The sequence below is a fragment of the Notolabrus celidotus genome, chromosome 8 (genome assembly GCF_009762535.1).
Source record: "Notolabrus celidotus isolate fNotCel1 chromosome 8, fNotCel1.pri, whole genome shotgun sequence".
In the NCBI taxonomy this organism is placed as follows: domain Eukaryota; kingdom Metazoa; phylum Chordata; class Actinopteri; order Labriformes; family Labridae; genus Notolabrus; species Notolabrus celidotus.
Genome location: NC_048279.1, coordinates 13,837,321 through 13,850,264, shown reverse-complemented (window position 1 = coordinate 13,850,264; position 12,944 = coordinate 13,837,321). Strand labels below are relative to the sequence as shown.

Genomic DNA, 12,944 nt, shown 5'->3' with positions numbered 1-12,944 from the left:
GCTTTCACAAACTGGTCCCGCCCCACATCCACTCTGCTTTAGAGTGAACTCCATTTAAAGTCACGCCTACAGCTGAATGAACCACCTATTACCAAGGTGGAGGGATCAGATACAGCTGCGAGCTTAGGGACAAACTCCACTCACCTGTGGAGACAAAAACAGGAACTCAATGCAACTAAGGTCGCATTCCACAGCACTGGTAAGTAGTTTACATAAAAAATAACATCTAGCAGACTCAAAAAAAATCCCTGAAAACTCCACATCCCTGGTGACATTTAGTTTACTGTGGATTTAGAAAAAAATCAATCAAGTAAACATGCATTTTTTCACAACATGGAAATTTAATTTACGTAGCATCTAGCATGACAAACATACAGCGTTACATCTGGTCAGTAAGCCAGCATCAGTGCAGGCATGCTGCTGGAGGGTCCAAAAACCCACTCCCACTTCCCACTTACAGGATTTGGATGGCACTCAATGTGGCAGACCCCCGATGCAATCACACAAACAGAGTGGAAGAGTGGAGACCGTAGAGACAGTATATAGAGAGTAGTTTGAGGAAGGCCCGCTGAGAATGTGATGTTTGTTATCTCACCACAGGATGGCGCTACAGGCAAATAATTCTAAGAGTTGGAGGGAAGCGAGTTCAAGGGATACATGTTAGAGAGTACAGGGACATGCATCCTAAAGTGTGATCTTGAATTACACCACAAGCTGAAACAGAACATCTGATTATAAATATGTCGAACAGAGGAGGTACATGACACTCTGATCCAGACAGAAACGCTAATCCAAGAGAGCTGGATGTTTTTTTCAAAGATATGAGTCATGAGGATAAAATGTCTATTCTTAACATAAGAGAAAGACAGTAATATAAAGATAGCTTGAGTTCCAACATGTACTGTTTTACATTTTACACATATCAGTCTTGTTCAGGGATGTTTTGCACACATGGCACAGTTTACTGCCTCTAAAAAATGCACATCAGGCATGGGAGAGATCAGGCCTGCTGCAGCTGTCCAGTGAGGCCATACTGCTGTGTAAACAGAACCACTCTTCCTGAGCAATAAAGCCATGATTTTCTTTTATCTTCTGCAGATATAAACAGCTCAGAAGAGTGGTCTGTGGGAGAGATATAAATCACCCCTGAAGATGAGGTAATAAAGCACACATGGGGCAAATCCGCACCACTGAAACAGCCCAGACACCCGCTCAAACCACAGCTGATAAGAGCAGTAGCTCACAGCAAGAGTGTACTGTACCTGCACTTTCTTGGAGGCTGGCTTTTCTACAGGGATTATCATATTACAAAGCTTACTTTTTAAAAGGTATCAAATGAGAAAACACTTTAAAAACAGTAATCGAGAGTGATAGAATTGCATGTGGCTGCAGAAATCTTATAACAGAGTTATAAACAGACCTTGGATGATCCCTAAATCCCTGTCTGGATGAGAAATCCTGAATTCCTCTGGTCAGGATAATATTTTCCTAGATCAGGGCTTGGATTATTTTATACTCAGCACCAGCATGTTCTTATTTTCAGAACCTCATTCTGCAAACAGGACAAACATTTGACCTGTGACCATGTTATGGGGGATTAGAAATTAATATCAGGGTGTTGCAGCAGTGTTGAGTAAGTCAAGGAGGGCTAGGAAAGGACTTTCGTGTCTCTACTTTCCTCTTCCTCTGTTTTTTCCTCCTTTGAAGACTCACATCTTTATTTATAAAGACAGGCCCGGCCAGCCTTGACCAGATGAAACATTCCTCACTGAATTACAAGTTTGAATGCGCTCAGGACCTTTCCACAATTACGTCATTGCACAAACCACAAGTAACTCACCCACAGAGGAAGCATGACACAAGCAGGCGAAAGAGGAGAGGAGTTGCACCTCCACAGAAGCAGTAAATTCTCTTAGTTTAATAAAAAAGACGGCAGCTAGAAGCCTGTATGACTATTATTTCGTTCTGTATTACCCCTCACTCTGCATGCATGAGTATGTGTGTGCTATTTTTATTAGATCATTTAGAAGGATAGATAAAGTGAGTGTAATCCTCAGATGAGACTCTACTCTTTGGACAAGAATACTTTCTGGGCATGAGGATCCGAAGAATAAAAAACCCAAAAGCTGTTTTTGGTCACATTGCCTCTTTTAGGTAGCTGTAGGCCTGAGGAGCTGTGAGTGATTAATCGCCTCCTTCATTTTTTGCTCACCAGACCATCATCTGGTTAATTAGAGGTAATTGATGATGTCTACACACATGAATCACTGTAGGCATGTGGGCCTCCAAAGCCAAACCTGTGAAACTTTAGCTTTTCAGAAGGGGGAAAAAAAACGTTCTTTCCACTATACTCTTTTTGTCATTCTCTCTCCATCTCCCTCCATTTCCTCTCGCTTTCACTCTCCGTCTTCACTCTGATGGCTGTAGGTTGGTTGGAATGTTGACTTTGGACGCCCGGTTGAAAAGGATCGCTCTGAGAAAGCAGCTGACCCCCGACACCCCCTCCGTGCAGCAGCCAGATTTGCAGACTGCAGCCCTCTGCTCTGTGCTTTCATTTATTATTTGCTCAATTGCTCACATTGGTGCATTATGTGTGTAAGGGCACAAGTGTGTCAGCATCCAGAGCTAAGGCCGCTACAAAAGATTGGGGTCTTCAGGAAGGCCAAATACAATCTACTGTGTGCTTGAGATCTTCCCTCTTAATGGAAAGAACAGAAGAGAGGTGGAATCAGACAATCTGGATTTAATCCAGTTTAGCAGAGGAAATAATACCTTTAAAGGAAAAGTTCAACATTTTAGGCAGCTCCATTTTTACTGTATGACACTGTGCACATAACTTTCCTCCTCAAATATTTGTAGAGAGCCGAATAGCAATTTCTTGATCGTTCATTTTGTGATCCTGGTCTGTCCAAGGAGATAAAATGCTTGCCAAATGCCAAGCTACAGTTAAATCCAATAACTCCACACACTTCAGACTTAGATCCCTGCGAAGAATCAGGGAGGAATGTTGGATTTAAACATTGGTTTTGTGCTCTACAAACATTTTACATTTTTGGGCAGGAATCATTTATTTGTGAGATCAAAGGAGCACTTGGAAACGTTTAATCTGCTGTTGGATGCTAGGAACTAATTTCAGATGTACCCCTTTAAGGTTTTTATGGAGAGTGTTTAGAGATCACAGTCGGGGCACATTTAGGGAAAAATACAAATATGAATAGCTAATCTGATAGACCAGGTGTGCTGTTCATCAATTTCTTCCAGTTTCCATTCTTTGAATTTTGTTAAGTTAAATGTATGTTAGCTTTCAACTCAAGTGTTGGCTATGATGGAGATCAGTGAGGAGGAAACACAGTACTTCTATTTGTTACTGCAGTTCAGCTGAGAATTTATTTTTCTGACATCTTTTTGCTTTCACTCCTTAAATGTTAACACAACTGTGGGTACTTTCTACTCCCTACATTTTCAAAATGGGCCTTTCACTGCAGCCTTAATGCATCTGGGGGGACATTTCTATCGTTTTTATTTTGCAGTAAGAGTCAAGTCAGTCAAATCAACTTTATTTATATAGCACATTAAACAAGAAAAAACAGTACATCATGATTACATAGTAAAATCTTAAGGGATCGACATTTTCTCATCTCAAAGAAGGAAGGCCAAAGATTAGAGTTGTGTCCTCAACAAAGATTTGAAACAATGGGGGCAGGTCTTTTTGCAGTGATCAGGGGCAGCTGCTGGTGTTCATTTAGCTTTTGCACCAAGGGTGATTCAAAACAGAATCAAAGGGGAAATAAAATGTAGCAAAAGACAAGTCTTTGGTGTGCCTTTCAATGCATTTCACCCGAAACAGATGCCACATGTTGAAAACAACATGAGAGATGTAGTGAGGTGCAGTGAATGTAATGCCAGTGAACCCACAAAGAGAAACTGTGGTTACAAAGACAATGTCCAGAGGCAGTTTGAGGGCAGAAAGACATTCCCCATCCAACCAGTTTATCATTGGGCAAAGTCATAATGGTAACTTTTTGGGGGCTGGAAATGTTTTGCCTTTATTTGATAGGACAGCTAAATAGAGACAGGACATTTTTCAGAGAATAGCATGCGGGACGACCAAGCGGCTTCTTCTGGTGTTGGAAACTAGAGCCAAGTGGAAATGTGAAAAAAACAAAATAAAAATGTATGACTCATCGGTTGTGTAGATACTAAGTTTAAGAATTATGCATTGATTTGTATAATTGGGAACACTACTGAGTTGACTGACAGGCTGGAGGGATGTACCTGTTTATCTGGAGGCTTACAGCCTGTCTCAGCTCTTCCTCTTTGTCTGTTTATTGGCTGACCAAAAGTTAGAATGAGTCAGCATTTCTAATATGGTGACAGTCATTGTTTGGCTTCAAGACCCCCCCTTCAGAAACCGGTCACAGAGACTATGTCTATGTTTTATACAGTCTAGGGATGACAAGCAGCTAAGAGCCAATGCCAGGAGTCATGAAAGCAGCCACTGTAACCTCTCTATACGAGGCATGAGCTACTACCATTGGCTTAACTGATGCCCCGATGCAATGTTAGCTTCAGTTAGCTTCAGTGTGTTGGTTTTTTTTATTTGAATTTGAAGAAGGAATTATTTCAGCCTATTTTTTTTCCAGAATCTGACGTTCAGTTGGCTTTGCAGAAAAAACTGGTAGAAAAGACCTTCAGAGGGCACCTATACTTCTTAACTTCATGGACTTTTCAGGGCCTTTACTTTTTCCACTTAATCACTTTATCACTTCTCAGTAAACAGTGTGTGCACTTTCTGCCACCTGTGATGGTGAAAGATTTGATCAATCTTCTCATGTAACACTCTGGCAGAGAGCAAGTAAGTGTGGTCCTCATTTAAAATTCCTCTAGCATGCACACCAGTGTGTGCTGAGTTGTTTTGACACCTTTTAAGGTCAACTTGAGCTTGAGAGTGCTGCCACAATCACACCTAGGCCTGAGTTTTCCAAAAGACTTGGTCTCCTTGCACAGAAAAATAACTCCCGTGTGAGAATATTCACATCGACACACTAATAAAACTTTTTTCTTATTTTGCTTTAATCTGCAAATAGATCCGAGCTAGAGATCCCCTGACATTAAAAGGAGACATCTAGCTCTGCAGCAACAACAGTGAGATCTTAATTCAATGATGCCAGGCACAAGATAACCCTCTGTGGTCTTAATATGTAACTTCAAACAAGGTTCATTAATTGCCTAAATGAATTACATACCCCAAAGAAATTTAGCCACACGCCAGCAATAATGCAAGGTCAATAAATAAAGGATTTCAATTAGTACAACACTTGTGTTATAAGCACTATTGTTGTCAGCTACAGTATAGCCAGAGGCATCCTGAGCAGCTAAGCCCCATTAGGTCTGGCTGATAATGCGCTGGCAGAAGAGAACATGTAGATAGACGTTGAAGACAGAGGCGGTTGGTTTCTGCTGTACAGCCGTCCCAAGGTGTGCAGCAGAAGCCACAGAAGCACAGCCCACCATGACCCACCACCACACTACAAATACTGTATCCACATGGAGTATACACGCACGCACACCCGCACGCACACAAGTGCGTGCACACACACAAACACACACACACACACACACACACACACACACACACACACACACACACACACACACACACACACACACACACACACACACACACACACCAACTCCCATCACTGAGCTGTGCCGTATTTCACCCAGGAGAGGCTAAGTTAAATCAATGTGGGGAATCAATGAGAGCTTCATTGGATATACAGGGCACGAATATGAAATGTCAAACTGTAGATGTGGATTTGTTGGAGACTCTATCAGGGGTACATTTCACAGACTGAGGACAATACAAATCCTCTGCAGAGAGAACTTTGAGTCCAGTGTAGCAGCAGTAAACAGAAAGAGATTTAAAAGAATTGCACACAGCATTGATATGTCACGCTTTTGCTCTTCCTCTTACAACTGTTTATGTCCCATGTGAACTCAGAGTCAACACTGATGTACTATACTGGCTTTAATAATATTTTTTATCTTAACCTTAAAAACAATTCTGGTCTCTAACATCCATTGAACAACTGATATTTAAACGGGAGTCTGACACAGACTTTTTATTAAGATAGTGAATTAAATGTAATGTTACGTTACATTTACCGTATTCCTAATGTGTTCTAATTATCCCTACTGACATCTGATCTCTGTTCTGCAGAAGAAAAATGGATGTCAGAGGTCAGCGCAGAATTTGAAAGGGAAAAAAAAAAGCCAGGATGTTGTGTGGGTGAGATCTACATCAGATACAAATACACATATCCAGCCTGCATACTCTCAACCTGATAAGTGGTCAGGCTGATTTCATTCCAATCAAAATACATTTACATCTTGCATTAAAATGCATTTAATTATTAGGATAAAATGTTCAAATACAGATTACATTTTAATACCAGGTAGGATTTACACCTAACCAGTTAGTTTTGCTACCTCAAGTACATGGTTTAGCTCAAAAGTTTTGCAGCACTCAAACTCCAGTTTATAAGAATCAGAATCAGAATCAGAATCAGCTTTATTGGCCAGGTATGCTTGAACACATAAGGAATTTGTTATGGTAAACTGTGCTCTCTTTGTACAAGGCATAAGAATAAGGCATACAAATAAAAATAAATATATAAATACAATAATAATAATAATAATAATAATAATAATAACATCAGCTATAAATACAGAAGAACAACAAATAGGCATGACTGATATGTACAGGCTAAACATAATATGATAATGGTGCAGTGGTGATTAGTGCAGAGGTAGTTTTACGTTAAGAGCATAGACTGTAAAAAATATGGACGTAGTATCCGTGACGTCACCCATCTGTTTCTGAAGCGCTGTTTTGAGACCAATCGGCTGCGGCAGCCATATTGCTTCTGTCGAGCCAGTGTGACGTAAAGAGGCGGGTTTTGAGCCTCCTAGCCAACAGCTGCAGTGTTTCCACAGGCAGCTGTGCCTCTCATTGGAAGACTGGTAATCTCAATATCTTCGAAATTGCCGAATTAGAAAAAAATTCACCCCCCTCACAGTGAGAGGACATCGAGAAATTAGCTATTCACACTACACTCATCTTTTGTACCAGGCTGTAAACATGTTTATTAATGCTGCAAAGATCGTCTTTTCCCCATTCATGTGTATGTGACTTCCGGTACTTCCGGAGCCAGCCTCAAGCGGATCCTCGATGAACTGCAGCTTTTAACACTTCCGCATTGACTCATATTTTTAGACCGGAGGTTGCTGCTTGGTTAAGAGTAGATGAAGATGATAGTTCAATAATAAAAAAAATACAAATATGTGAATTCTGCTTGGGGAATTGTTACATTGTATATCTACATGATTATTTACAGAGAGTATTTAGTGTTCATCAGAGTGACAGACTGGGGAAGGAGTTGGGTGAAAGTTGTATTCTAAACAAAGAACATATAAAGAGACTATAAAGTCACGCTATCTATGTGATTGGGGAAGCTAACTGTAATATGCATGAGGGTTTATCGGTAGAAAATTAACCACTTTTCTATAAGCCATTAAATCCTACATTTCATTCTCTTGACGTTACATTGAATGTTCAATTTGTGATATTGTGGGGATTAAACTGTAACATGTAGCACACACATTCCCCTCTAGACTAAAATAGAAGTCTGTGAGATCACATTTAATGTCACCCTGCAGGAGACATCTCTCTGTGTGCGAGCTGATTAAAGTTCCAATGTAACAGAGATGTTTGTCTGATTAGGTACAGGCTCTCTGCTTTGCACGTGTATAAAACCGGTCTGCCTTTTAACTAAACCTTTACAGAATCAAAGACATAAATTCATCAAGCTCCAATAAGCCTGACAAGTGGACTGCGGCTACACTCATTGGTGTTTGAAGTAGAAATTTGCAAACATTTATTATTTACATGAGGATGTCTGCTGTCTGAGGGCTGTGTGTGTTGTTTACTTTAGACTGTGAGGAGTGAGGAGTGTGTTACTGTTGTAACATCCTAAAGCATTGCCAGCCCTCCTCACTGGCTGAGTTAGCTGCTGGGAGGATCTGAGCTGACCGGGGTTAGCTGGCTTTTGTTTAAACCATGTTGTCCTCTTTAATTTCCTGTTGATGGGGCTCACAAATCTGATTTCCTGCCTATGTGGGAAAGATAATCTTATTGCCAATCTGCTGTTTTTGGTTGAAGAATCTCACTGCTGCAAGCCAGGAACAGTTTAGCCAAGCCCTCCCACCCCAACACACATGCACACACACGCACGTACGCATGTACACATGTACGCACGTACGCACACACACACAAACACACACACCTCCTTTGCTATAAGACAGGCCTCTGTGTACTTTCAAATCTATTTTGAGTTGGCTATCAATGTTGGTATTAACTCCTATTTTAACATAATCCAAGATTTACTAGTTTATCAACAGCTTTTATCAGCAACCTTATGTCCAACGGGTCTGACAATTTATTGTGTTGTCTAGTGATATCACAGTGCTGTAATGTGGCTCTGCATAGCACCAGAATGGAAGAAGGTCAAAGGAATGGGGGAGGAATAATAAAGAGAGGAGGGAGAGAGCAGTCCTGGGGGAACAAAAGTATGTGTTGAAAGGGGGAGAATAGTTTCGTCTGAGACATATCCAAAGTATCGCTCACTCCTTTCCTGTGAAACATCCTGAGGCAATGGTTGATAGTTAGCAACATGGTCTCATCATGTGATTGAGGTAAAGTTTATCTTCTTTTGAGAGAGTCTGAAGCTGTAAACTATCATTTAAAAATGAAGATGCTTATCACAACTGAACGGTAAGATCCAGTCTAGACAATAACAGTGACATTAGCAGGGCATCAAAAGTGAAACTATGTGCTAACGGAACACTTAAGCCAGGGGCAGATACAGACTTCACTGACGGGGGTGGCACAATTGCAGCAGCCGGCCTACGCAGGGGTGGCATGAAGTATGTACACGCACAAACGCACACAGAAATGAGCAACATGTATCTATCTTTCTATCTCCACTTATCACACATACTACAACATGAAAATATGATACAGATGTTGCATTCCTGTGTACATTTCTTTAACCCTCAATAGCAACACAACATAATAACATCATTTGAATCTTCTCAGGTTCATTCTTAAAGGAATCAAAAAGATGTATGTCCAAAGCAGCAAAAAGGACATTTGTTACTATGAGAAGCAAAGAAAGCTACAAGCAGCCTGTTGTAACACAGACCAATTAGTGTATTTTAACATAAGTCCCGCCTCTGACAAGGCCAAAAGCCATTTGTAGTTGATGATTTGGAGGTTTCAAGAGAGGCCAAGGCCACCCCACTGTATCCGTCCCAGACTGCAGCTCACCCACAGCTACAGATATGGGTCCTCTCTGCAGGCTGTGCAGTAGTAATACATCCCTGACATCTTTCCATTTGCAGAGGATGGATGAGCTTGACCTCTGAGTACTTGACCTGTTCACCCTGAAGCAAGAGCAACATATTCCTCCTGCATCAACATCACTCTGTTCAACGTCAAAAAAATCCCCAAATGTTGAAAGAGGAACAACTTTGAGGACTACTTTCACACAGATTAGAGTCACAAGGGGAGTGTTTATGTTGCTGTTGAGATATTCCTTTAAATGAGTAAAACAACAACAAATGTGGGCGTAAGCCTGAGGACCGCAATGACTTCATGTAACTGGTGTAGCTTGCACAACATTGTGAAAAGGAAACTTATGCCAGCAAACCTCTGTTAGGATTTGTTTTAAATATTTTTTTCTCCCACTTAACTGAATTCTTAAATATTTTCATGCAGAGGGTTATCATAACATGACCTCAAGAAGAGCCAAACAAATAATCCAAACCTGCAGAATGAAAACAATCTATCCCTCTCAGTTTGTCTCATGTTTTTTAATTTCTCCACCTTCCTCTTTGCTTTTGTTGAAATCCTTACTTTTGTCTCTTTTTCTTTACATCTCAACGATCTCTCTGTCTGTCCTTCCTTCTTTCTTTCTCTCCTTCTGGTCCAACAGGCCTCTAATTAAGGGGGAGCAAAAATAAGAGTGTTGTTGTAAGCCAGCAAGTCAAGCACACCAAGTTTGTTGCCAGAGGAGAGACCTTTTGGGTAAGTTTGCCAGCACAATGCACAAAAGTGGGTCATGAAACTAAAACCCAGTCATGACGTTTTAGCGCTTTAGACAGCCCTCTGGAGGCACAGAGCTGGAACCAGAAGGTCAAATATTCCCTCAATCAAGACCCCCACATCCCAGACACCTCAGGGACTGAAGTGCTGAATTTATTAGCAAGCTTTAACTCTGGCTTCATCACCTGTGGGCTGGAACAGGAGAGGGTGGTTTTCTTGAGTCAGCCTGAACAGGAACTTAGTACCGCTAGCTATTTATTTTCCCATTTCTTATTCAGCACTGAAACCCAATAGGCACAGATGGCTGCTGCTGGCTCGACTGGCAGGCGTGTATTTCAGGCTGTTTATATCTGGGTGTGTCTCCAGGGATACACTCACATCTTACATGAATGTAACATTAATACCCAACGAGTCTACAATGACAATGCATACCAAAGATGTCACTTAAAGTCATGATATTTTATTAAGCACAGGGTTATTTTAGTTTGTCAGCTGAATAACCTGAGCTGAACCCATTTCTTTATGCAAAGTATTCTTCAGCCTCTGCAACCTGTGGGTGTGCATTTTCTGCAAAAACAGCTATTTATCACATTTTTTCTCCACTTGTTTTTACGGGTGGGGTGGTGCTGCCTTGTGTTACTTAAGGTTTATGAGGGGAAATATGGTAAAAACCCAAACTGTCAGTTAACCTTGGCTGCAGTCAGTAATTAGACACCATCGGAAAGCACACAGGATGGTGACTGAGTCAGATTTAGGAAGCAGAATGCTGGTTTGGATTTAATCCCAGAAGAAAATGGTCCTGTCCTTTCTTTGATTCTCCAGACAATAATAACATTGTTCTGTTGCTCTGGTGTGGCTTTTCAGGCTTGTAGTAACTTGATTGCTCACATTGACTCCCTTTGTTGTGGTTTGTTTTTTGAAATGCTAAGCTGTCACGCTCGTTGCAAACAGGAATACAAAGAAATCTCTGAAAGGAATAATTTGGTATTTTGGAAATAGTCGCATTGCTCTCTTCATAAGACTGAGATGGAAGGAAACATTCTGATCCCAGTCTTGATTTTTAACCTAAATATAAAGCTGAAGCAAGAAGCAAATAACTAAGCATAGCATGAATACAAAGCTATGGCCAGCAGCAAGTCAGCTAAGTTTAGCATAAACACAGGGAACTGGGGAAACAGCAAGCCTGGCTCTATATGACAGGTACAAGGCTAACACCAGCACAAACAAGAGGGTCAATACACCCCACCAAAAGACAAGCCTATAAAAATACAAAAACAAATCAAGATGCTAAATGTCCAGGATAGCAACATTAGCCAGGCTATGAAATGAAAGTGTGTGCTTACCTTTAACTGCAGCCCACCCACAGCTATCAATATGGCACCTTGATAAATGTTCATGTTGTATTTGAAGTTTTCCCTTTCAACAGAAAAAAACAAGATACAGAATGTGATATGGTGAGCTTTAGAGGTGGTAGTGTGTGGATTGTGTTACAGAGAGTGGAAGCCAAACTGGGTCTTTCCATTCTACATGCTAAGCTAAGCTAGCCATTGGGCATCAACTTTTACTGAAAGGACAATTTAAGAGTGATATACACGTTTCAGTTTTTCTTCTGGTCTTGCTTGTGAAAGCAAATGAGCATTTTCCCCTGAAAGACCAAGCTAATCTTTTCAAACAGAAAGGATGGTTAAATTTACTTTTCCTTAAAAGAATCCAGCTGGGACTTTTTTCTTGGCACCTAAACTGCTGATAAACTTCAGCTCCTCCTTTAGTTACTTCCTCAACTTTCTTTCCCTGACTATTTATGGTCTGCAAGAAAATTTGGCCTCAGCCAAAGGTCTGAAAATACAGCCCACACATTATTCAGACCTTCCTCCGCGACTCAGGAAATGTTTGGCAAAATGACTAGTGGTTACTGTTTTCCTCAAAAATGGAGCCTGACCCAATCTGAGCTGGACTGCTTTGAGAGGAGGAGGAGGAAGAGGAGGAGGAGAAGGAAAGGAGGAGGGGGAGGCTAATGTAGAGAAGCACAGTTTACTATTCTATTCTCAGAAAAACAGGTGGCCAGGAAATGACACATGTGAAAGTGCTGCTATCCAAACCTAAACACATACCTATTTTATTTAAGCCAAAAACCACATCCTCATGTACGCCATCACTCGACACACCCACACTCTGTCATCACGAATAGCCCACACACCCTCAGTTTATCCCGGCTGTGTCGAATCAGTGTGTCCTACATTAATTCATCTCCTAAACTCACCCCCGCAAGCTGTCACATATAAGTAACACCCCATTGTAGTAGTTGTTTATCTTGGCTGATGGTGCAGATTTATGAAATAATAATTTTCTACCGTATAACTGTGAATGACATTATTGTACAGGAGTAAATAAGAGTATGTTTTTCATCCCTCATCTTTCAACACATTCTCCATGTGCCTTGTCTTTCCAAGTGGGATCCGCACTACTAAGTTATCAAGCTGTTTTTGGGCCTCTGACAAAAGTAAAGAACGTCCTGATTTTCTGGTACTGAGATTATCTTGCCAGGTTGTCCTGCGGTGTTCAGGGTTATTTTACTTACCCTATCTGCTCAGAAGACATTCTGGCCACATCGATTTCACATCGTAAATATCTAAACCTGTTGTGTGATGGGAACCCTGAGGACAGTTGAGCATGAACTTTGTGGGCTGTAGCCATTTCTTTCCTGCCTGATGTACGACACTTTTGATGTACAACAGGGGGGCCCTTGCCAGGGATTTTGAGGCGTTCCCAGTTTTGA

General features: G+C 41.1%; 1 protein-coding gene across 2 annotated transcripts in view; it reads left to right on the top strand.

The window, feature by feature from the left end:
* The first annotated feature begins 56 nt into the window (after window positions 1-56).
* The window catches only part of LOC117817041 (mucin-5AC), a 49,269-nt gene continuing 36,381 nt past the window's right edge, over window positions 57-12,944 (top strand). The window contains exons 1-3 of one of the 2 annotated variants that reach the window (XM_034689488.1): window positions 57-199; window positions 1,099-1,157; window positions 10,059-10,150. The gene's annotated coding sequence lies outside the window, so the exon portion shown is untranslated. The remainder of the gene's footprint in view (window positions 200-1,098; window positions 1,158-10,058; window positions 10,151-12,944) is intronic. The other variant, XM_034689489.1, reaches the window with a different exon arrangement.